Here is a 26,837-nt window from a genome sequence, read left to right as displayed (position 1 = left end):
TAGAGTTTTTTCTAGTCCTTATCTCTAGTGCTATAAATATTATTTCAACTTAAGCATCTTGATTTTTCTTTATAATATTGGGGGTTGGACTAAAAGTGAGACAGAAAAAAGTATAGGTAACTAAGATTATCCAAGAGCTAAAACAGGTGAAACAGGGTTATGGGTATATAGTATTTTGGCGTATCTTTGAGATGTTTCATGACAAGGAATATAATACAGAATAGTGATCATAATTAGAGCACTGAAACATACATTGCCACTCCCATTGCCAGGATTCCCTGGTTATTACCAGGGAATCATAATTAAGAAATTAATGATTATTTATCCGGAATAAGTGGAGAGGCATAGTCTGCTTTGCTATGAAAAACCACTCACAAGTATCACCCAGAGTTGAAGAACAGTGAATAGGATGGTTTTTCCTTGTGTGTAGTTAACTCAGGTTCAATACATGGCACCATATATGGTCCTCTGACCTCCACTAGGAGTGGTCCCTGAGCATAGAGCCACGAACAAACCCTGAGTACCACTGGGAATGATCTAAAAACAAAACAAATTGAAAATATTATCCTGTCTTAATCATAAATAATCACATTAAAGTTCAAGTGTCTTTTTTTTTTTTTTTGCTTCGAGTTTACGATGCTGGAATATTTGGAACTGAGATAAATTAGATTCTTAGATAAACTGAGATAATTAACTTCTTAGATAAATTGAGGGACAAGAATGTTTCCAGAAAGATATTATGAAATTCTGGTCCAAAAGAAACAGGGGGGGACTTCAAAGAAATTAGCATTTTGAGATGAGTTTGTATTTTGTGTTGTATAACAGTTATGATAGTAAAAAAAATCACACTACCAACAAATTTTATTTTTTGTTAATTTTTTTCTTACTTATAAGAAAATGTGTTTTTTGAAACTTCTGTAGTTTTATTGCTCAATGCTGACCAAGAAATAAAATTTTTTTTTTTTTTTTTTTTTTGGTTTTTGGGCCACACCCGGCGTTACTCAGGGGTTACTCCTGGCTGTCTGCTCAGAAATAGCTCCTGGCAGGCACAGGGGACCATATGGGACACCGGGATTCGAACCAACCACCTTTGGTCCTGGATTGGCTGCTTGCAAGGCAAACGTCGCTGTGCTATCTCTCTGGGCCCGAAATAAAATAATTTTAACTTAGTTACTATTTGAACAAAATTGACTTGGCTGCCCCCAAATCTTTCTTTTGCTCTATGAGTATATCTAAATGTATTAACAGCTTATAAACTACCATGCTTTTTTTTTACTCATCTCATTTCTTTCTTTAAACTTATTTTTTATCCCACTTCTCTTTAAATTTATTTTCTATAAATTTTTAAAATTTATTAAAAAACACATGTGATACAAAGTGATAAAGTAGTTAACGCATGAGCTGTACTCAATGTTTAAGCACTCATATCTTCACAAGTGTCTGCTTCCCTTTTTCTTGAAATTTATTAATCTTCTAAGATAAATTTCTCTCCACATTCCCACTTTCCCAAAGGTCCTTCTCCCTCTGCTTATTCTCATCATTGCCCTAATAAATCATTATTCATTATTAGGCCTCAAATTTATGTCTCTTGGGAATGACTTCACCGGCAGCTCCGTGCAGAATAGGTTCCCCTGATGAGTGTCAGTGGAGCATGCTGCCTTTCCCCTTTTATGGAACTCTCCATCTATATTTAATACTTTGTTCTCATTGCTGGCTCTTTATCAGTTCCATAAATAGAAAGAATGCATCATTACATTGGGAGTATCTCTTTTCTACTGTTCTATGCCCAGTACTTAGAACAGGCTAACTTGTTGCCCAATAAGTATTCACTAAATTAAAGCAGTGTTTTCTTATTTAAAATACCTAAAGTGGGGCTGGAGTAATAGCACAGTGAGTAAGGTGTTTGCCTTGCATGCAGCATATCTGGATTTGATCCTTGGCATCCCATATGGTCCTCTGAGCCTGCCAAAAGTGATTCCTGAGCACAGCCACATGTGGCCCCAAAACAAAATAAGACAAAACAAATCCTTAAAGTTATTTCTTACGTTTAGCAACTTACATGGGCAATGGATCAAGATTTGATTTATTTAAATTCTTAGTTGTGTATCACGGATAAAAACCACATTTCTTCCAACCTACTGTTTTGCTTCATCTAGTAACACTGTTTTCATTGAAATGTCTATTGTGTGAGTACTATTTTCAACTTTAAGTAAAATTCGAAAGGAAGCAGAGCAATACTGTCTTTTCTCAGGCAGAAATGACAAACACGAGATTGTCAAGTGTTTAAACACAGATGTGTTCACTCTACTTAATCTGTCTTCAGTTTTCTACTTCGTCCATTATGAATTATAGTCTAAACTCACTAGAATATTCTTTGTAGTTTTGTACATTGATTTTTCAGTTCTTTCTATAGAAAAATATTTTTAAACACATTAAAATACCTTCATTATCTAAGAATCAGAAAATATAATCTAATAATCAGGAAAAAGATAAAAACCACCATGTACATGTACACTATCATATATATTTATTTTATATTTTGTTGTATCACCTTTACAATATCTATCTCCACAAAATGGATCCTAGTGTATACAATGTTGTAGCACAAATTTTTTATTAATGCAACATAAACATACTATGTACACATCTGCTATGCAAGGGAAGTCTGCCTTTTATTTATGGGAGCAGGAAGCTCCCATTACATCATGCTTCATGCTGACACTAGCAGACACCTGTTGTCCAAATATTTCTTAAAAACAGCACTTTTCTAAAACCAATGTGAAACAAACTTATCCATAACTATGATAGTTAATATATGATTTTTAACATTTTGCACTTTGCTGCTTCTACACCTGAAATGATGGATTTCTCAGCCAATTCAAAACTTGATTGAAAGTACTCTCAGTATAACTGTGTCCAAAATTACAAAGTTTTGCACTTTTAACATTTTTCTTGGCAAAATTTACTTGAACATTTTAAATTTACTTTGACTTTCTAAGTTAAATTTACTTTAACACCTCGCTTTAGCATACAGTTTTCCCTATGAGACTAATACATTCTAACTGTTTAACAGTAAATCTACTTAATATGACTTTATAGATTGTAGGTCATAATTGCAGTTATTTCACAAGACTTTTGAGGAATATTCTAAAACCTGTCATTTTACCTGCAGGTAAGCATAGGCAAATGTAAGTTCATTCTCACATCACCAATACTAAAGGCATTATAGTTGATCACATTCAGATGTGTGATAGCTTTTCTTTATTTAAAATTTCTTTTTTGTTTTTGTTATTCGGGCCACACTAGTTTGAGGCTCAGGGATTACTCCTGGCTAAGTACTCAGAAATTGCCCCTGGTTTAAGGGGATCATATGGGATGCTGGGTAATCGAACCACGGTCTTTCCTTGGCTAGGGCTTGCAAGGCAGACACCTTACCTCTAGCGCCACCTCGCCGGCCGCAGGTTTTTGTTTTTTGTTTTTTCGTCTTTATTTAAAATTTTTTTTTTTTTTTTGGTTTTTGGGCCACACCCGGTGACGCTCAGGGGTTACTCCTGGCTATGCGCTCAGAAGTCGCTCCTGGCTTGGGGGACCATATGGGATGCCGGGGATCGAACCGCGGTTCGTCCTAGGCTAGCGCAGGCAAGGCAGGCACCTTACCTCCAGCGCCACCGCCCGGCCCCCTTTATTTAAAATTTTTATTAAAACATTGTGATTTACAAATTTATTCATAGTTGAGTTTTAGACATATAATATTTCATCACCAATCTCACTAACATTTTCAACCTCCCTTCACTAATATTCAATGAGTTTATCCCATGCCACCACCACCCGTTCAAGCCTGCCATCATAACTGGCAACCTTTGAAGTTTGATTGTTAATTTGGGTCTCATGATTTTATTGTTAACTCTGTGGCTTGGCTTTTTAGTTCTGTCCTTTCTTAACATCACTGTACACCTGAGACCTCTTCGGTCCTGGTCCCCATTCTTTCATATTTGTTTTTCTCTTTCTCCACTCAATTTCTTTCCTTCTCCTTACTATACTCTGGTGCCAAGAGTGTTTGCTAAAACCCCCATTCAACCATTGAATTCCTTCATGCAGTTATTCTAAAGACCACATATAAGTTATATCACCCTATATTTATCCTTCTTCTTCTGGCTTACTTCATTTAACATAATATTTTCTAGTTCCATCCAGGTTGCAGCAAATTGCATGAATGCACCATTCTTTACAGCTCTGTAGTGTTCCGTTGTATTTATGTACCAAATCTTTATTATTCACTCATCTGTTGTTGGATATGTAGGTTGATTCCAACTTCTAGCATTTGTACTGAGTGTTGCAATGAATAATGGTGGGCATACAACTTTTTGTGTGACTTTCTTTAGTGGGAATGAACACCCAAAAGTGGGATTGCTGAATTATATGTTAACTCAATTATCAGTTTACTAAAATCTCTTTATTGTATTCTCCATAGGGGTTGGTCCTGGCAGCATTCCCACTAGTTACATCCTGTCAACACAAATTGTTCCTAGTATTTGTGATATATTCCATCCTCACTGGTGTATCTTTTCAAAATGAAACACAAACAAAAAAAACATCAAATTGTTCCCTCTTCCTGAGTATGCTTGATTATCTCAACTTGTTGAGAATCTACCAAATACATAGATCTACCACAAGTATAATTCTATAATTTCTCATTTGATTCTATATTCCAACCATCTTCTTTTAAGTGATAGGTTTATCTTCTCACTCTTCTGAAACAAACCTCATGATTTAGAAGTAAACATGTGAGAAAAATATGTAATTATAAGACAACATTGAGGGCTGTGGTAAGGCACTTGATTTGTATGGCGCTGACTTGGGTTCTGTCTCTAGCACCACATATTGTCTCCTAAGCAACATCAGAAGTAAATTCTGTACACAGAGCCAGGAATAAGCTATAGTCACCTGTTAGGTATGACCTAAAATAAAACAAAATTGAGCAAGCAAAAAGAATAAAGAGCTAAAATAAAATATTGTCTACACAGTGTGTAATCACTATAAAATAGTAATGTAGAAAGCCCTAGAATAAATGTGGAAGCAATTTTATTTATTTTAGGAGTCTATTTACTGTTAATCATTGCAGTCTGGTCATGCAGTTTTTAAAGATAGATCTTAATCCACTTCTTCTAAATATTATTTGCCACATTTCAATAGATAAAAATCCCTAAAGTAAAAGCTCCCTCAACTCAGTTGAAAGTACAAACATTTTACAGATACTGAGTTATGAAAATTTAATTACATCCAAATATTGGCACATTATGCATCTTCATTGCTTCCACAATTCACAGACATAATGTAGCTTCAAATGTACCATTAAATGCATAACATTTTGAAAAATTCACTTCTTTGTCATGTGAAGTTACTTCTGTTTGCTAAAAGTAGGAGAGGGACATATAGGATTTCCAAGATCCTTTTCATCACTTCGCTTATATTATTTTTCTTTTAATGCTAGACTGCTGCCAAAAAAATATCAGTTACTAAAGCAGAAGGAAGAATTGTTTGTGAAATTCTGAAAGGAGGCATGCTTAGGGATTGGAATGAGCACAGCGGTTCAGACGCTGCTTTGCCTGTGGCTGATCCAGCCATGTTAGATACCGAACACATCTTAACAGTCCTCTGAGTGTGGCCAGGAGTAATTCCTGAGCACCTCTAAATTCTAACCCCCAAAGAAACCAAACCAAACCAAAATAACTGAGACATAGTCAGCCTGATGTGTACACTCTTCATTTACCACATTGTAGATAGGGCTTTCATAGAGCTGAAAGTCATACAACAAAAGCGATGGATTGATATGAAGCTATCCATGTTTTAGAAAAGCTATCTCCAATAATAAAAATTGTGATACAGTTTTCCATAGCTATTCACAGTCCCATGAAAGATAAAGTATTAAAACATACACAAGCACATATATATGCAGAGGTGTTGTGAAATACATTAAAATGTAGTGCATATACCATGGTAGAATTATTTCCTGGGTTTTCTAGTGCACAATTATTTGTCTGCTTAAACTGAGAAGCCTTTTTATATATCAAATATTACAAAGCACTAAGCTTTGTAAACTCTTACAATGAACTTTTGAGAATAAATAATTTTATTATCTTTACATTGGGATTAGGAAACTGAGGCACATGTTAAATATTTTAACTAAGATAAGTCAGCTAAGGAAAATCAAGGGAAGGCAAAGTTTTAGCATCAGTTCTATCAAAAAACGTATGATTGTGGTTTAAGTTCAGCGGTTCAGAAATTAATTCCTTCCTCCTAGATATTTTGACTCTTTGTGGCAGTGTTACTTACCAAGTAGCAGTTTTTACCTATGTACATTTATGAATAATGGAGTATCCTAGGTATTTTGATGATTTGATACATAGCTAATTTTACTGTTTTATTTTTGTTTATCTATATTTATAGAAAACTATGCTAATGGAATAAATAAGGGTATAGAAGCCCAAGTTGTTCGCTTTCACATAGTTGCTTTCTACCACTCTTTTGCACCATTGCTTTATCAGCAGTCAACAGAGCTCAGAGTCACAGGAAGAAATTAGAGAGGGAACAATAAAATAATCCCAAAACAGAAGACTTGGAACAAATGTAAAACTCCAACAATCTTTTTCTTTCCTTTTTTTTTTCTTTTTTGGTAGGAGTAAACGAAATATACATTAGCTCTTAAGTCTTGGTAAAAATTTTGCACATAGAAAAATATTTGTCTTTCTAACAGTACTAAAACAATAAAAAACTTTTAAATGAAAAAATATAGCATTAATAATAATATTTTTAAAATAATTTTTATTATGACCAAAGTGAATTACAAACCTTTCACAGTAATATTTAAGATACATAGTGACAATGAATCAGGACCATTCCCACCACCAGTTCAATACTATTTTTCTAAACATGTCCAAAAGAATCAAAAATAGCTGAGACATTTCTGATAGGAAAGTGGGAGTGAGCAGTCATGGTTGGTAACTTATCAGCACAATCTCATCTGCCTATAGAGAAGTATCCATATTCTCCTTTTAAAAAATATTCTTCAATCAAATTAATAAGTGCTAGTTTTAGGGTTATAAATGTGACATGAAATGCAAAGTAAAGTCTAATAGCAGGCAGTAACTCTCTCATTAATCTGTAGTTGTTTTAATTATTTTAATTACTTTACTAAGTCTGCTTTTATATATCGGGCAATAAAAAAAAACCCAGACATACCACAAGATACTTGGATTGAGAACTGAGTCAGAATGATTAGCAGAATATAATATCAGATACACAGACCAATGACTCCTCCTGGAGTGAAGTCATCTAGAAGCCTGAAGGAAAATTTAATCAGAGTACCATGTGTTAGGCCAGCCTGGAAAATGCAACGATGTGTGATGTATGACTAGTAGGCCTGTGAAGAGGATTTAAAGATCTAATTGAGTTAGGAACACAGGACGTGGGTAAAGATTCTGGTGTAAGAACAAGAGTCAGTGTCCAAGAATAGCATTGACACAGGAAGAAGCCAATTCAAGCATTAAGTGTGGGTTGGAGATGGACCTGAGAAACAGAGAAGAGAATCCTGCTATGTTCTAAGTACATTAGAACTCTGTTGGAGCCTCTTTTCGCCCCACTCCCAAGAGTTTCACGCAAGAGGACAGTAGACAGACATACACAGGTAGCACTCACAGTTTTTCACAGTTGGGCCCCACTGGGCAGGCGTAGTTTCGTGGATTTTCCCAGCTTGATGTCACAAATAGGGGACCCGGATTAGTAGACCTAGGTTTTATTCCTGGTATCTGATATAGTCTCCCAAGCACCTCCAGGAGTGATTCCTAAGTGCAGATCCAGCTGTAACTCTTGAGTATCATTGGCTGTGACCCTTTAACTGAGAAGCTTCTGCACCTCAAAGGAAACAGTGACTAGTGTTAACCTTCCCCCAATTCTGTTTTTATTTCTATTACCATGTGCTCCTTCTCCATTTTCACATGTGGCCCTGGAGACCTAGAGCAGCTTCAGAATGACCCTGGTAGTCTTTGGCACAGTAGAACCTCAAACCTAGTATAGAACCAATCAGCCTCATAGGCTAAGTATGACTGGATATCTCTAAGGACTTCTCAGTCTCAACCGAACCATTATCCAACAAAAAAAATGTTGTTTTCTTTCTAGATCAATATGCAATTTTTGTAGGCTGTTTAATAATATTTATTTTGAACAGCAGTAACTCATAACATTCTTTATTCCCATGTATTATTTCTTTGAAGAAAGTTTGCCTTCTTAATTAAAATTTTTCACTTTGAATCACCATAATTTATAATACAGTCAATGATAGGTTTCATGCATACAACATTCTAATACCGCTCCCTTAACCAGTGCCTCTGCTTCCCTCTACCATTGTCTCCTGGTCCCACTGCCTTCTGTTGGTAACTTCAATTCAGTAGACCAGTTGTCAGTTTCTGTTGCCTTTGGCTATTTGTTGTACCTTTATTATGTTTCTTTATAGCTCATGCATAAAAAATTTTCTTAATGACAGCAAAATGAAATATTGCAGTAGAATTAATTCTAAATGTTGTCTTATTTAAGCAAAGACTAGCACATACCAAATGCATAAATTATTGGCAGAATACATCTAAAGAATGTATTTTGATCATTTTTGTTAGTTAATATTTCAGTATATTTAACAATTTTCCTTTAATAGTTCTTACTAATTAAAAATAAAGTATGTAAATATATAATTTATTTTGTACACATTTTGATCATTATACTTAGTTATCAATTTTGTAATAATAATTATAATATAACACAAAATAAATTTAATAATACCAATATATACATATGAATGTATATAAAGAGAGTAATATGCCATAGTAAAGACCATAAATACTTTAAAATATAAAAGATTGAAACATAAACATAAACTTTGAAACATAAAAGATAGACATCTGAGTGGAAGCTAATGTTCAATGAAAAAATATAAAATCTCTGTTATACAATTTAACATGGGTTGCAGTCACATTATCTAGGTTAGCTATTTACATTACATTGACTACATTTATAAGGGTGATGTAGCAATTTTATTTTAAAAGGTCAATATTTGAAATCAGGAAATCATATATGTTGTGATTACTTAAACATAAAGAAAAAACTTGTTAATTGCTAATCTTTTCAAAATTAAAAAATATTAAGAATTACAGTGTTTCAAAATTTCTTTTTTTTTTGATGGGACTATACCTGGGGCTATTATAATTATGTTCAGGGATCACTCTTAGATCTGTTCAGGAGACTGTATATGGAACTAAAGATTGAACCAAACAACAATATGCAAGGAAAGTGCCTACACCCCAGACAAGACTAACCAAAAGACACACCAAATTTCGATATAAAGATGGCATTAAATCCCAGGACAATTCTTTCTCTCAACGTCAATGGACTAAATGCACCAGTCAAGAGACACAGAGTGGCCAAATGGATCAAAAAACTCAATCCAACCTCCTGTTGCCTACAAGAAACGCACCTGAATAGTCAGAACAAACATAGACTCAAAATAAAAGGCTGGAGAAAAATTATCCAAGCAAACAACACCCATAAAAAAGCTGGAGTGGCCATACTAATATCAGATAATGCAAACTTTATACTCAGGAAGGTCGTAAGGGACAAAGGTGGACATTTTATATTAATCAAGGGGTATGTAGAGCAGAAATAAATAACTCTCCTAAACATATATGCACCAAATGAGGGGCCAGTAAAGTATTTAATACAACTGTTGACAAATCTGAAAAATAATATCAATAACAATACAATAATTGTGGGGGACCTTAACACGGCTTTGTCAACACTGGATAGGTCAACCAGACTGAAACCCAACAAGAATATACTAGACCTGAGGAGAGAAATGGAAGAAAGAGGCCTAGTGGATATATACAGGACACTCCATCCTCAGAAACCTGGATACACATTCTTCTCCAAAGTACACGGGACATTCTCCAGAATAGACTACATGCTGGCACATAAAACATACCTCCATAATATCAAGAGGATAGAAATTTTGCAAACTACCTTCGCTGACCACAAGGCTCTGAAATTATTTGTGAATTCCAAAGGGACTCAGAAGAAAAACTTTAACACCTGGAAGTTAAACAGCCTCATACTCAATAACCAGTGGGTTCGAGATGAGATCAAGGAGGAAATCAAAAGGTTCCTGGAAACAAATGACAATAAAGACACAAACTATCAGAACTTATGGGACACAGCAAAAGCAGTACTGAGAGGAAAATTTATAGCTTTGCAAGCACACATCAGGAAGGAAGAAGGAGCTTACTTGAGTAGCTTAATGACACAGCTAATAGAACTAGAAAGTGCTCAACAAAAGGACTCAAAAATAGGAAGACAGAAGGAAATAACAAAGCTGATGATGGTTTAACATCCGTAAATCTATCAACATAATACACAACATCAATAACAAGAAAAATAAAAACCACATAATCATATCAATAGATGCAGAGAAAGCATTTGATAAGGTCCAACACCCATTATTGATCAAAACTCTCAGCAAGATGGGAATGGAAGGAACCTTTCTCAATATAGTTAAGGCCATCTACCACAAGCCAGTGGCAAATATTATCCTCAATGGAGAAAAACTAAAAGCCTTCCCTCTAAATTCTGGCACAAGACAAGGCTGTCCTCTCTCACCACTCCTATTCAACATAGCACTGGAAATACTTGCTATAGCGATTAGCAAGAAAAAAATATCAAGGGAATCCAGATAGGAAAGGAAGAAGTCAAGCTCTCACTGTTTGCAGATGACATGATACTCTACTTAGAAAACCCTAAAGACTCTACCAAAAAGCTTCTAGAAACAATAGACTCATATAGCAAGGTGGCAGGCTACAAAATTAACACACAAAAATCAATGGCCTTTCTATACACCAATAGTAATAAGGATGAAATGGACATTAAGAAAACAACCCCATTCACAATAGTGCCACACAAACTCAAATATCTTTGAATCAACTTGACTAAAAATGTGAAGGACCTATACAAAGAAAATTCTGCTCCAAGAAATAAGAGAGGACACACGGAAATGGAAACGCATCCCCTGCTCATGGATTGGCAGGATTAACATCATCAAAATGGCAATACTCCCCAAGGCATTATACAAATTTAATGCTATCCCTCTAAAGATACCCATGACATTCTTCAAAGAAGTGGATCAGGCACTTTTGAAATTCATTTGGAACAATAAACACCCTCGAATAGCTAAAGCAATCATTGGGAAAAAGAATATAGGAGGAATTACTTTCCCCAAATTTAAACTGTACTACAAAGCAATAGTTATCAAAACAGCATGGTATTGGAATAAGGGCAGGCCCTCAGATCAGTAGAATAGGCTTGAATACTCAGAAAATGTTCCCCAGACATACAATCACCTAATTTTTGATAAAGGAGCAGGAAATCCTAAATGGAGCAGGGAAAGCCTCTTCAACAAGTTGTGTTGGCACAATTTGATAGCCACTTGCAAAAAATTGAACTTAGACACCCAGCTAACATCATGTATGAAGGTAAAATCCAAATAGATTAAAGACCTCGATATCAGCCCCAAAACCATAAGATATATAAAACAGCACATAGGCAAAACACTCCAGGACATTACAGGCATCTTCAAGGAGGAAACTGCACTCTCCAAGCAAATGAAAGCAGAGATTAACAGATGGGAATATATTAAGCTGAGAAGCTTCTGCACCTCAAAGGAAATAGTGCCCAGGATACAAGAGCCACTCACTAAGTGGGAGAAACTATTCACCCAATACCCATCAGATAAGGGTCTAATCTCCAAAATATAGAAGGCATTGACAGAACTTTACAAGAAAAAAAATCATCTAATCCCATCAAAAAATGGGGAGAAGAAATGAACAGACACTTTGACAAAGAAGAAATACAAATGGCCAAAAGACACATGAAAAAGTGCTCCACATCACTAATCATCAGGGAGATGCAAATCAAAACAATGATGAGATACCACCTCACACCCCACACATCACAAAGAATGAGAATAAACAGTGTTGGCGGGGATGTGGAGAGAAAGGAACTCTTATCCACTGCTGGTGGGAATGCCGTCTAGTTCAACCTTTATGGAAAGCAATATGGAGATTCCTCCAAAAACTGGAAATCGAGCTCCCATACGATCCAGCTATACCACTCCTAGGAATATACCCTAGGAACACAAAAATTCAATACAAAAACCCCTTCCTTACACCTATATTCATTGCAGCACTATTTACCATAGCAAGACTCTGGAAACAACCAAGATGCCCTTCAACAGACGGAAACTGTGGTACATATACACAATGGAATATTATGCAGCTGTCAGGAGAGATGAAGTCATGAAATTTTCCTATACATGATGTACACGGAATCTATTATGCTGAGTGAAATAAGTCAGAGAGAGAGAGAAAAAAACGCAGAATGGTCTCACTCATCTATGGGTTTTAAAAAAAATGAAAGACATTCTTGCAATAATAATTTTCAGACACAAAAGAGAAAAGAGCTGGAAGTTCCAGCTCACCTCAGGAAGCTCACCACAAAGAGTGATGAGTTTAGTTAGAGAAATAACTACATTTTGAACTTTCCTTATAATGAGAATGTATGAGGGAAATGGAGAGCCTGTTTAGAGTACGGGGGGGGGGGTCGGGTGGGTAGGAGGGAGACTTGGGACATTGGTGATGGGAATGTTGCACTGGTGATGGGTGGTGTTCTTTACATGACTGAAACCCAAACACAATCATGTGTTTAATCAATGTGTTAATCAAGGTGTTTAAATAAAAAACATTATATATAAAAAAGAAATAAAAACAAATTCAATCTTAACTGCTTTTATTATATTCCAGTGCTAGAAAAAACTATATATTTTATCTTTTAAAATTATTTTATTATTTGAATTGACTGAGATTCTATGTTTTATATTAGTGTTAATTTTGGTTTCTCATGCACTTAATTCCAACACCATACCCATCACTAGTATACCCACCTCTCTCTTCTCTAGAAAATCAAATATGTGGATCAGTTTTCCCATTGTGTTACCTTTTGTTGGCCTTTTGTTGCTACTTTGCTATGTATCTCTAACTTCCACATGTAAGAAACAATTCTGTGTCCCTCTCTTTCTGACTGACTTTACTCAGTATGATATTCTGTAATTACATCTATGTTGCTACAAATTGCATGATTTTGTTCTTCCTAGAGCTTCACTGTACTCTACTGTGCATATATACCACAACTTCTTAATTCATTCATCCAGAGTTGGACACTTGGGTTGTTTCCATATCCTGGCTATTGTACTAAGTGTGGCTGTGCTTTTGCAAATCAGTGTTTTTGTATTTTGTTTACAGATGCCAAGAAGTGGTATTGTTGGGTCATATGGTAGTTCTCTTCCCAGTGTTATGGTTGATTTCTATGTTGCTTTTCATAGAGACATGACCAGACAGCATTTCTATCAACAGTAAATGAAGTTTCCTTTTTCATTATAATCCTGTCAACTTTGACTATTTTCAGACTTTATTTTTTTTTTATATTTTTGTATTTTGGGGTCACACCCGGTAGTGCTCAGGAATTACTCCTGACTCTACACTCAGAAATCGTGCCTGGCATGGGGGGGATCATATGGGATGCCAGGATTCAAACTACCATCAGTTCTGGGTTGGCTGTGAGCAAGGAAAACGCCCTACCGCTGTGCTATCTCTCCGGCTACTATTTCCAGACTTTCTGATATGTGCTGTTCTCACTGGCATGAGATTTGATATCTCCTTGTTGTTTTGATTTGTATTTCCATAATCATGAATGATAATGAACACTTTTCTATATACCTATAGGTTATTCTTGTGTCTTTCTTGGGAAAGCACCTGTTCAAGTTCAAAGCATTTATTGTTGTTTATTGGAAAAACCTTTAAAGAATCTATCAGCTCACCATTTGATTAGTATTTTCTTATTTCTTGCTGAGAAATAAGCTGCTATTGACTTAAAAATATGCTTCTTGATATTCAACATCTTTTCTTTACTCAATAGTAACATTTGTTTTTCTTGGTGACCCTTTAGTTTTATGGAACAAAATCATGTATTAGTATTATGAAAGATTAATGTGACTTTTTATAAAGCAGAAAACGAACAATTATGAAAATGCAGTTGGGGGCAGAGGAGAATAATCCAATGGTTTATATATCAGAGAAGTATTTTTTAGAGATCAGCTCTAAACAAAAATATAAGTAAGATGAAGATTTGGAGATGGTTTACTTTAAAACTATCTATGGGGCAGGAGATATAACTAAATACTGTCTTGCATGTGTGAGGTCCTGGGTTTGATTCCTTAGCTCCACAACAGGAAAATAAACTCAAGCAAAAACTCCATGCTGACAAATCTGTTGAAAGCCTTTCCACATTTTCAGGGGGTACAGTATATCAGGTTGGAACATTACTTGGACTATACCAGAGGCAAGGTTCTCAGGGCACCCTTTTACTCTGCTCTCTAGGCTGCATTCCCTTAGAACACTACTTGAATTAAAATTAAAGAAATATTCTTCATTTGATTAAAGCAATACTTTCAAGCTGTTAGATGATGTTCTTCATAAATTTGGCTGAGAACTAGTATTTTTCCACAGTGACTCTTTTAACAGGATTTTTTTCTCTGCCTCTTCTCAGCTAGCAAATCGATAAAGCATTCTACTGTGATCAAGCAGAAAAATAATCTTTAAACACAAACTTTTTTTAAAAATGACCAGTGGTAACAAAATTTCATCAGAGCACAAAATACTGGATGGTGATTTATGATCTAGAATACTATTTAACAATTTTTATTACTTATTCTAGGGATTTCCTATAGTGCTATACTTTTTTTTGTTTGGCACTAGATATCTAGGTACAACTTAGTTTCAAACAATATTCATCTGACATTTGAGCTTATAATCATCTTGATGAAGTTTTTGGAAACAAAAACATTGCATTTACTTTAAAAGATTAAAAGAAAAACTATAAAAATTAGAGAAATAAAATAATTCTACTCCAATATTTGGTTTTCTCTTTTGTATAAGTACCTCTCTACCAGATAAAGTGTCTTTCAAGTTTTCCAAAGTGCTTCAAGTAAGATCTAAAATAAAGCCAGACTCTTTTGTTGACAAGTAGGTTTTAGGGATATTTTAATTGTCTCAAACTGTTAACTGTTGTCCAGGATGTGAAGGACTGAAATTTAGAATATGGAAACATAAAATGCTAGGACTTCTCTGGATCTCAGAGGCCATCTGACATCCTTCTTTACTTGTTTCTAATGAACAACAACAACAAAAACAAAAACTCTGACAAGGTTGGGCGAATTCCTCTAGGTTGCAAAGCAAAGAAGAAGCATATTTTCAGATTTTTATATCTAGGTCTTATTTGCTATTTCAATCAAGAAGTTTGGATTGAGAAACTGGAACAACTCTAAAATTTTAATTAAGATGACAACAGCAATTTCATCTTTGACAGCATTAAGTCAGGTAAGTTATAGAGAATGATCGAAGCCAGTTCAAAACCACATGTGTACAATGGCAAAGAACTCATAATATATGCTAATGCCAGGAAGATACTTTTGTTTTCTGACTGTTGCAGATTATTTGCCTTCTAAATTTAACATATATCACTGGCATTAGCAAAATCAAGCAAAGAATGGTTTTTATCAGCAAGCAATGTATATATATGTATATGTATATATGTAGTACAGGATATATCAGAAAGATTTGCCAACTAGAAATCTAGCACAATCCATGTTGTTATGAAAATGCATTCTGCCAGAGATATCAAAGATACAAGTCTAAATACTGTTATCTGTAAAAAGAGTCTATGGTGCACCAAGTCATTATCTTTTAAATCAATCATTATTTGCTATTGTTTATGGATAATGGCTGGGGATGGAGGAAAAGGAACTGAAGGTTAGGCAAAGGTGAAACGAGCAAGGTTCTTATTTATTTTACTTTTATTTAAACATCATGATTGCAAAGTGGTTGGTGATTGGATTTCAATCTTACAAGATATACCACTCTTTAGCTTTGCACATTTCCTGTTACCAGTGCCCTAGTTTTCTTCCCCTTTGCCCCTTGCCTTTGTCTGGGTCAGGAATTCTCTATTTCTCTATATCTTCCTCTTTTTTTTCCCTTTTAGGAATGGTAGTGTGCACTGTTGTTAATGAAGGAGTACAGTGAATATCACTTTATCTCTATTTAGTATGAGTTCTCATCCAGAGTGATCAGTTCCAGATATCATTGTCATAGTAGTACCTTCTCTACTATAAATGTACTGCTCGACTACTTGTGGCAAGATTTTTATGATGAACTGGTCCTAATGGCCTCATCTCAATTGTCTCTAGATATTATTTCAATATTTTTCCTTATATGAGTGAAATTATTCTGTCTATCCAATTCTCTGACTCTTTTCATTGAGCATAATATTTTCCATATCATCCATGTATAAACAAATTTCATTAATTCATTTTTCATAGCAGCTGCATATTATTCCATTGTATAGATGTACTATGGTTTTTTACCCACTTATCTTTTCTCAAGCATTTGGGTTGTTTCCAGATGCTGGCTATTGTAAATAGTGCTGCAATGAACATAGGAATGCAGGAGGTTTTTCTGTAATGTGTTTTGGCATTCCTGGGAGTAGTATTTCTGAATAATATGGAAACTCAATTTTTAGATTTTTTTGAGAAATATTCATATTGTTTTACAAAAAGGGTGGACCAGTTGGCATTCCCATTTCAGTGAAAGTCCCTTTCTCCCCATAACCACACAAGTACTGGTTGTTCTTTTTCTTTGTGATGTATGCCAGTTTTTGTGATGTGAGATGATATTTCATTGTTTGATTTGCATCTCCCTGATTAGTGATATGGAACATTTTTATGTGACTTTTGGCCATCTGTATTTCTTCTTTTAGGAAATGTCTTCTAATTGAGACTCTTATTTTCTGGATGGTATGAGGTACATTTTACTTGCTATGTCTACCAGTGCTTTGTATGTCTTAGATTTTTAACCCTTTATCAGTTTGATATAGGGTAAGTAGTTTCTTAATTCTGTAGGTAGTCTTTATATGCTAATGACTATTTTCTTTGATATGCAAATCTTCTCATTTATTTTAATATAGTCCTATTTATTTATCTTTGTTCCAATTGGTTGGTGAATAGTGTTTTTTCCTTGAAGAGGCTTTTAGCTTCAGTGTCATAGAGTGTTCTGCCTACATTTTCCTCTAGAGGTCTGAATTCACATTTTTGCATGTAGTTCACCACTTTGCCAAATCCATTTGTTGAAAAGGCTTTTCTTGATCCATGTTGCATTTCTTGCCCCTCAACAAGGATTAATTAATCATATACTTGAGGGTAGTCTCAGAATATTTAAGAATATTGTTTGATCTGGAGGTCTGTCATTATTTCAGTATCATGCTGTTTTAATGACTAATGCGTTATAGTACAGTTTAAAATTGGGGAAAGTCATGCCTCCCATATTCTTTTTTTGAAGGATTAATTTAGCTATTTGTGGAGATTTATTGTTCCATGTGAATTTCAGGAATGTTTGGTTCACTTATTTGAAAGGTATCAGGGGTGTCCTTATAGTGATCACATTCAATCTTTACAATACATTGGATATTATTGCTATTTTAATGTTGTTTATCCTCCTAATCTATGAACAGCTTATATGTTTCCATTTCCTTGTGTCATTGATTTCTTGAATCAGTATTTTGTAATTTTCTTTGTGTAGATATTTAGAACTTTTAGTTCTTTATTTGACTCTAAGGTACTTGATTTTCTGAGACACAACTGTGAATGGTAACTATTTTAATAACTTTTTCTTCTCCTTAATTACTTATAAATAGAAAAATCATAAATTTTTAAATATTAATTTTGTAGCCTGCCACATTACTATACAAATTTGTTTCTAGAAGTTTTTTTTTTGTATTTTAGGGCTTTCTGGGTATAGTATCATGTCATCTGCAAGCAGTGAGAGACTAACTTCTTTGTTTTCTCCTATCTTGATGTCCTTGATATATTTTTCTTGTCTAATTTTTATAGAAAGTACCTTAGTACATATTGATTAGAAGTGATGAAATTGGGCAACTTTGGCTTGTGCCAGATCTTAGAAGAAAGATTTTTCTAAAAGTTTTTCTTCCATTGAGTATAATGTTTGCCATAGGATGTGACAAATGGTTTTGACTATATGAGGAAAGTTCTTAATTCAAATCTTATTGAGAGTTTATATCATGAACAGGTGCTAGACCACAGCAAATGCTTTCTCTGCATCTATTGATACAATCATATGATTTTTGTTTTTTCTTTTATTGATATGATATATTGATTGGATTGTGTATATTAAACTTCCTTGCATCTCTGAAATGAATCTTATTGGTCATAGTATATAACCTTGCTGAGTTGTTGAGTTCTATTTTCTAGCATTTTGTTGAGGATTTTTGCTTCTATGTTCATCAAGGATATCAACCTGTAACTCTCTTTATTTGTGTGGTGCCTCTATCTGCCTTTTTTGTTTGTTTGTTTTTGGTATGTGTTTGGGTCACATCCGGTGGCACTCAATGGTTACTCTTGGCTCTGTGCTCAGAAATTGCTCCTGGCAGACTCCGTGGACAATATAGAATGCTGGGATTCGAACCATCATCTATCCTGGATCATCTGTGTGCAAGACAAATGCCCTACCACTGTGCTATCTCTCTTGGGCCTCTCTATCAGATTTTTATACTACAGGGCTATTAGCTTCTGAATAGAAACTATTTGGTAGTGTTTCTATTTTTCAATTTTCTGGAAGAGCCTGAAAAAGATTGGCAACAGGTCCTTTTTAAAGGTTTTAAAAAGAGAAATTACATTCAAAGGAGCATCTTTAAGATTTACAGCAGACCTGTCACAAGAAAACGTCAAGTCCAGAAGGCAGTGTGGGACATAGTGACAAAACACAATAAAATGAATGCTCCTTTGAATGTATTTTCCCTTTTTGATCTTGCTGTTTTCAGTATTCTATCTCTAATTGTGGGATTTGTTATTGTGACTAGGATGTGTCTTGGAGTGCTTTTCTTCAGGACTCTTTTAGTTGGTATTCTTTTTTTTTTTTTTTTTTTTTTTTTGGTTTTTAGGCCACACCCAGCAGTGCTTAGAGGCTACTCCTGGCTCTATGCTCAGAAATTGCTCCTGGCAGGCTGGGGGACCATATGAGATACTGGGATTTGAACGACCGTCCTTCTGCATGCAAGGCAAATGCCTTACCTCCATGCTATTTCTCCTGCCCATTAGCTGGTATTCTTTGGGAAGCAGGATTTGGTTTCATGCAGTCTTTAGCTCTGGGAGTTTCTCTGCAATGTTGTCCTTGACTGTTGATTCTTCCTTGGGATTTTCTTCCTGGGTCTCTGGGACTCCAATAATTATTCTTATGCTATTACTGTTGAATTTATCAAAGACTTTTATTTTCACCTGTTCACATTCTTTGAGGATTTTTTCCATTGTCTGATCATTTGCTTTAAGGTTCTTTTCCAATCTCTTCTGCTATATGGAGCTGTTCTGAATCTTATCTTCCAGCTCACTACTTCTGTCCTCAGCTGCTGTTACTCTGTTGGAGAGGCTTTCCATTGAGGTTTTCATTTCATCGACCAAGTTTTTCAGTCTTGTTATTTCAGTTTGGAGTTTTCTAATTTCTATCTTTGTGGTATGTTCAGCCCCATCTATGCTTTCTTTGAGTTCTCCTAACATCCTCCTTATTTCTACTCTAAACTCCTTATCTGAGGGGCTAACTAGGTGGTTGGTACTTTTCAGGTCATCAGAGCTGCCATCTTCATTTTCTATGCAAGGTGTTGTCTTGTGCTGTTTCCTCATTGCCACACAATCTAGTATGGTTTTCACTACATGTTGTGGTCCTGAAGACATTATGATCTCTGTCATCATCTTGGCTGCCTCAAGCAGGAAAGCAGAAGGGCAGGCAGGGAGGAAGTGAGGCAGCAGCTTTTTATTGGACCAGTAATTTCTAAAATTCAAACACTCTGGATCCTGTAAGGCTTCTTAATTAACACAGTGTAAAGAAAAAAACACTTTTATTTTCCTTTTTTTCTCCTTTCACTATTAAGTTCTCCTTTTGTTCCAGGTAAAATCTTTCTGGTATTTAAAGGACTCAAAGCAGCAAAACAAAAATCTTCTAGCTTTTCTTAGTAAGGAGCAACTGGAAATACTTCACCAGCCTCACAAGTACTTATTATATATACTTGCTATATGTCAGTCATGCTATGCTTCTTCATATTGAAAAGACTAATACAAAATGAATAACATTGCCATTGTCCAGCTCCAGAATTTCACCTTCTAGTTCCCCAGTTCCAAAGTCTGTCATCCTACTCAGTCAGGTCTCCACATATTGCTTCCTTGGCTATGGATTGTGCAACTCTGACAGCTGGGTTCGTGTCTGGACTGGGCCCAGTAGCTGCATGCAGGAGAACACACCTGGCTGCATCAGACAACCACAAGGAAGCCCCAGGATCTGTTCACTTATTTTAAAGATTTTCCCCCCATCTTTTGTTCATTTATTTTAAGGCCCTTTTCCAGCTTCTTCTGTTGTAGAAGGTAAGCTCATCTCTCAGCTCACTGATTCTGTTCTCAGCAGCTGTTATTCTACTGAGGAGGCCTTCCAGTGAGTTTTTTTTATTTTGTCTACGAAGATTTTTATTTCCATCATTTTTTTTTATAATTTTCACATTTCTACTCTCATATTCTCTTGAATCTTATTGGCCATCAGTTCCATGGTTTCCTTGAGTTTTTTTGAGCATCTTTCACATTTCCTCTCTAAAGTCCTTATCAGAGAGGCTATATAAGTGGCTGATGTAGTTCTTGCCTCAAAACCACCATCTTTGTTCACTAGTTGCCTTCCCATTGTGACCTTACAGTATGTTGGTGTTTTTAATGTTTTTCTGGGACTCTTTAATTAGAACAAATGTGCAATCAAGGAGTGTATCAGTGTATCCATACTTTTCTCTCAGTGATTAACTTGAGTTCAAAATAGCCCTTTTGATTCCCAAATCTGCCCACTGTCATTGCAGCTCCTGGTCTCTGCTCCTGCCTGTTTAGCCAAGCTTTGTATTTAGAAGGCTCACAAATATTTTTCTAAATGAAGATATTTGTTCTTACTAGAATTTTTCTCAAAAATATTCTTAAAATTGGATAAAATTCTTAAGTATGTAAGAGTGGCATTCAAGGGGCAGAGCGATGGAGCAGTGGTAGCGTGTTTACCTTGCATGTGACTGACCCAGACTGATCAAGGTCCCATCCCCCAGTGTCCCATATGGTTCCCCAAGCCAGGAGCAATTTCTGAGTGCATAGCCAGGAATAACCCCAGGTGTGGCCCAAAATAAAAAAATAAATTAACAAAAAAGAGTGGCATTCAAAGGTTGATCCAAAGGGATTGTGGAATTTTTGTTAAGATAGCAGTCAGAGGGACCAGAGTGGTGGCACAGCGGTAGGGTGTTTGCCTTGCACGTAGCTGACCTAGGATGGACCTCGATCTGATCCTTGGTGTTCCATATGGTCCCCCAACCAAGGAGCAATTTCTGATTACATAGCCAGGAGTAACTCCTGAGCATCACCGGGTGTGCCCCCCCCACCAAAAAAAAGATAGAAGTCAGAATAACACTCAAACACCAAAGACTAACAGGAACACATCAGAATCTCTGAAATAATTTTCTTCTTTTTTTAATTTATTGTAGCTGTATATGTCATATAAAAATTTTGGGGGGTGTATTTTAGTGAAAATACTAATTAGAGGTGTCTTACAGGCCTGTAGCAGATATTTCTGCAAAACTGCTAGAGAATCAAAAGCTATCCTTAGTATGAGTGATATATAGAAATATGGTCAATTGGAGAGTGTTTTTTTTTTCCAAACTTTTGGTTCAGAGGCAGTATGATAAAAGTAGAACAAAGAATATCATTGATCAGGAAGAAGAAATCACTTTTAAAGTGATTTATTAGTAATTTTGTGACTCAACAGTTCAACTTTGGATATAATGTGATTACGTTGGCTTTGTTGTCCAGCTGTAAAAATGAAAATTTGCTACAAATAGTGCAGTCTGGATTCCAGAGAGACTATTTCTCATTTATTCAGTAGTCAATTGTTTAACTTTCAGTTTGCAAAGTAGTTTTTCCAATTTAGAACCTGAACTGACTTTTTCACTCAACAGAAGAGATACTAATTCCTTCCTACTTGTAATCCTGATTCTCTCATTCCTCCAAATAGTATACTTTCTGCTTTCTACATGTCTGTTCCACAAATATCTGTAGAAGTTTAGTTGAAATGCAAACAAAAAAATTAGAACTTCTTGGTACACTACCTATATATCTCAACCCATTGATGAGGTATAGATAATGCTTGCTAGAAACCATCTACATTTGCTTTTAAGTTTTTACAGAAATTTCTACAATTGATTTTAATAAAAATACTGTGTATGAATATGAATAAGGAAACCAATAAATGGAATGTAGGTGTTGATGCACGCAAAGGTGGCCATGAGCGTAAACCAAGACAATCAAAATATGAATTCTTCCACAGAAAGACTATTTAGTCATCTAGTAAATAAAATGTTATTGTTACTAACAAATAAGATTCCTTCTGTGAGAGAACTAGTCTGATTTACATGGTGTGGTCTGTCTACTATTCTGTTGGCGTAGAAGTAGGGTAAATAAATATGGGGGTAATGTTGGTTTTATAAGATTATGAATAGACTGCAGATAAAGCCAAATGCTGCTTTGTTCTTATCAGAGTTAGCTGGTACAGAGGTGGAGGTAAACCCATTCATACATGCCTGCCTCATAAGTGGCAAAACTCAGAAGCTGAACAGAGCCTGGAAATTACTTAGGGCTGAAATAGTACTAGATTGTGTAGGCAGCCCCTTTGTCTTCAACTTCAATTTAGGAAGAAGCTGTGTATTATAAGACGCCTATGTTTTTAATTTGTTGTGATTTAGCTTTGTGAAAACAAGGGCTCCTATAATTCTGTGCTTTTTTTTTTTTAAACTTCTGATGCTAACATTAAGCTTACACTTGACTAGAGATTTTTGTTCTTTCTAAGGGCAGAAAAGAATAATTATATCTTAACGGGACTGACATTTATTTTCAATGAGATGTTCTTGTTCACTAAGTAGTCATCAAAAATAACAATTGAAGGGAATGTGTTGTTCTTGTGCGGAATTTCAATAATGTCAAACTTGTGCTGTGATTATGCTTATTATGTACCTCATGAGGGTACCCTTGAGCACTCATAAGGAGTTATAAACAAGAACAAAACCCACACCACAAAATATTGGATGATGGAAAGAAGCAATGCTTCAATGTTTTTTCCATTAAAAGTTGTCTGGGGTCCAAAGAGATAACATGGGGTTAGGTATGTGCCTGGCATGTGGTCAGTCATGGTTCAATCCCTGGCACCACATGGTCTCCTGAGAATCCGTGGGTGCAGTTCTAGAGTGTCCCTCGTACTCTCTGTGGGATTCTGGGAACCTCAAACTTCACTGGGGTAAACTGAGTAATCCCAAGCACTATAGGAGTCAAGCTGCACCTTATACTCTGAACCTTGAATGTAACTACTAGACCCTTAGGCAAAAAACAAAACAAAACAAAACAACACTAAGGGATGGAGGCTATAGGGAAATTGGGGGAAACTGGTGGAAGATAGTATAAACTGAGATATACTGCGATGGATGTTAGAACATTGTATAACTAAAATCAACCATCATCAACTTTGTAACTGTCTCTCATAGTGATTCAATAAAAAAAAACAACAACAACAACAAAAAAAACACACACAAAAAAAGCAGTTGGGTTCAGTGCCCTGATACAGAGAAAAGAACCTAAATATTCAACCTGAATGACATGGGTGCCCAATTTTACCATTTACTAGCCTTGATCCTGAGAGATATTTAAGAGAAAAATATCTCTGCGTTCATCTACTTCTTTTCAATAAGTTCACTTTCTGGCAAATAGTATAATTTGGGACTTACTTAAGTTTTGGTTTTCCCCCTTGATTTGATTAAAAGAATTCAGAACATGTTGATAAAACTGAACACAGATGTCATTTTCACCCTGAGTAATGAAGTAGAAATCTGTTGATTTAGGCAGTGATATCTTTGGTTGGACATGCATACAAATACACTGTTAAAAACTGAAAATTAATGAATTGATACCTTACTGGGAGACTGGGAGCTGAGGAAGAGATCATGAGAAGATGAAAATTTAATTCTGGTTATATGCTGAATCTGTAATTTATGTAAATATTTTGGAAAATATGCTACACCTTGAATAATAATATAATTCTTTTCAGTCACAGAGCAATTAAAAACAAATTAGACTTTATCGAGCTATGATTTCTTAGAATAATACCTCTACCTCATATTTTAAAGTATTATTGTATATTTATAAATAAACATATGTAGAACTATACTGTATGTGAAATAGAATTACTTTCACCTATGAGTAAAAACTGTTTAATGAATATCCTAAACCATGTCTCATCAGATAGATTTTCTTGGGTTTCTCTGGTATATATAAATAGAAATGTATTATTGGCATAAGAGACTTAAGAATGCTTTAGACCAACATTTCTCAACTGAGGGACATGTGGTCATATATGGGACCCAAGAATAATTCAGGGGGTAACAGATTAAAATCACTTAAATGAGGGGCTACAGAATGAGATTGGGTACCAACCAGTATGAGAGAAGGGCAAAAGGAAGGAAATAAGGTTCAAAAAATCAGAAAAAAGATCGAGAAACACTACTTTAGATTACCTTTTTCTAACCTACTTGCCCAAATTTGGTGTTTTATGTATTTTATATTTTTATCTAGCTCATGGTATTTCATATGATGATGTTTATTTTAATATATTTTCTTTACCATAAATCATATTCTTATAATATGTATAATATACATTTATATAACTTACATATGTTTCAACTTAATCAAATCTTCTTATGGTCACTGGTCTCTAATGGTGAGTTTATCTAAGCATTTTACCACATCAGAAATATTTTGTATATTCCGAATACAGCTCAATTGTTCATTATTTATTGTTGCAGACATTCCTTACCAACTATATGTTTATCTTTCAATTACATGTCCTTACAACGGCACCAGAGCAACTAAAGTTCTCCATGTATTAACTCTGCTTTTGTGGTTTGCATTTATTTTGCATTTTATATTTTATTTTATATCCCTACCAAAAAGTGATAAGTATGTTCTCCTAAATTATTTAAGAATGCCAGAAACTGATCTACTATTCTCATATGGTTTCTTCTAAAAGATTTAAAAACTTATTTTTCATGTTTATGTTTTGGAAAAACTGGAATTAAATTTTGTGTATAACACTTAGATCCAAATTTATCTTCCTTCTACTTATCACCATTTACCACGATCATATTTTAAATAGTCATTCCTTCTCTCTCATTTGAAATACCAGATGCCAACAATTTCAGATTCATATTTATCTGGTTTTGTTCCCAGGCTCAAGTTTCAGGTCTTTTATCAATGTAATTATTCCTTCATTCATAATACCTTGTTTAAACAGTTTAACTTTATAATATAATTTGACTTTTCTATAATGCAAGAAATTTACCTGATTATTTTTTATGAGTACCTTTGATTTTTCTTAGTCATTTGTTCCATATAATGTCAGTGTTTACTTCCTCAAGTTAGAAATGAGTTTAAGATTTTAATGAAGTGAAGCGACTAGAAATAAGCTTGGAAGGTAGTTTATCTTATAATATAAAGTTTAAACTCAGAGATATAAATCTATATGCAATCAATAAAATTAATATATTTCAATAAACTTACTATTTCATGAGCATTTAATGTTCTGACTGTATTTTAATGTGATTGAAATAATTTAAAACACAATTTAAAGTAAATAAATTATTTGGAAATCAGCTGTCTTTACAAATATAGTTGCAAACTTTTTTAAAATAATAAATGATAAAATTATTTTTATAGATGTGTATGTAATTTTCTAATCTAAACAAATAATGCAAATGTGAGGGTTTCACATATATAATGTTCCAACAGCACACCTTCCAACAGAATTAGCTCTCTCTCCTATTCACTTTATGCATTTTGCCCATCCCCACCATGGTAAAATTAGTTTTGTAGATCAATTCTCAGTCTCTGTTGCTTTTGGGGACTTGTTATTCTCTTTCTATGTTTTTTTTTTTTTTATATTCCACAAATGAGAGGTATCATTCTATATCTGTCTCTCTTCTAATTTATATCACTCAGCATGATACTCTCCAGATTCATCCATATAGCCGAAAATTGAATTTTCTTTTAAGGATTATATATCTTCCTTTTCTTTAAGAATTATAGTAATGGCCCTTTCTCCATCCTGGCGATAGGCACACATCAATTTGAGGTTTGTATCCTCATTTTTTTGTCTGAAGAAGACAATGTTCTTACTTGATTGAGTAGTGTTCTATCTCTCTTTTGCTCCCCTCATATTTATCTAAACAAAGTTCTTTAAATAAAGCTATTTTATAGCAGGCTTATTTGTACAAGCTTATCCCTATCTTATCTCTGTCAAGTTTTTTCCTCTATCTCACTCTCTCCATTTATATGTGTGTATATATACACATATCCACACATATTTGTACATTTATATTTCCATTCCTTTCCTAGATTTTGTGAATTTCTTTCAATAAAATTATTTCACAAATTAATATTTATTCCATAGGAAAATCAGTTATTTTAAGTATAATATCTTTAAATATGATTTTATATATATACATATTTTGCTATGTGAGACTGTTTT

At 34.7% G+C, this 26,837-nt stretch overlaps 1 pseudogene; it reads left to right on the top strand.

Moving 5' to 3' along the window:
• Window positions 1-26,837, top strand: part of LOC126022174 (SHC-transforming protein 1-like) — a 175,127-nt pseudogene that overhangs the window by 12,794 nt on the left and 135,496 nt on the right.

Source organism: Suncus etruscus, chromosome 11 (genome assembly GCF_024139225.1).
Source record: "Suncus etruscus isolate mSunEtr1 chromosome 11, mSunEtr1.pri.cur, whole genome shotgun sequence".
NCBI lineage: Eukaryota > Metazoa > Chordata > Mammalia > Eulipotyphla > Soricidae > Suncus > Suncus etruscus.
Note: the sequence above shows the minus strand (reverse complement) of the source record. Positions and strands in the feature narration are given on the sequence as shown.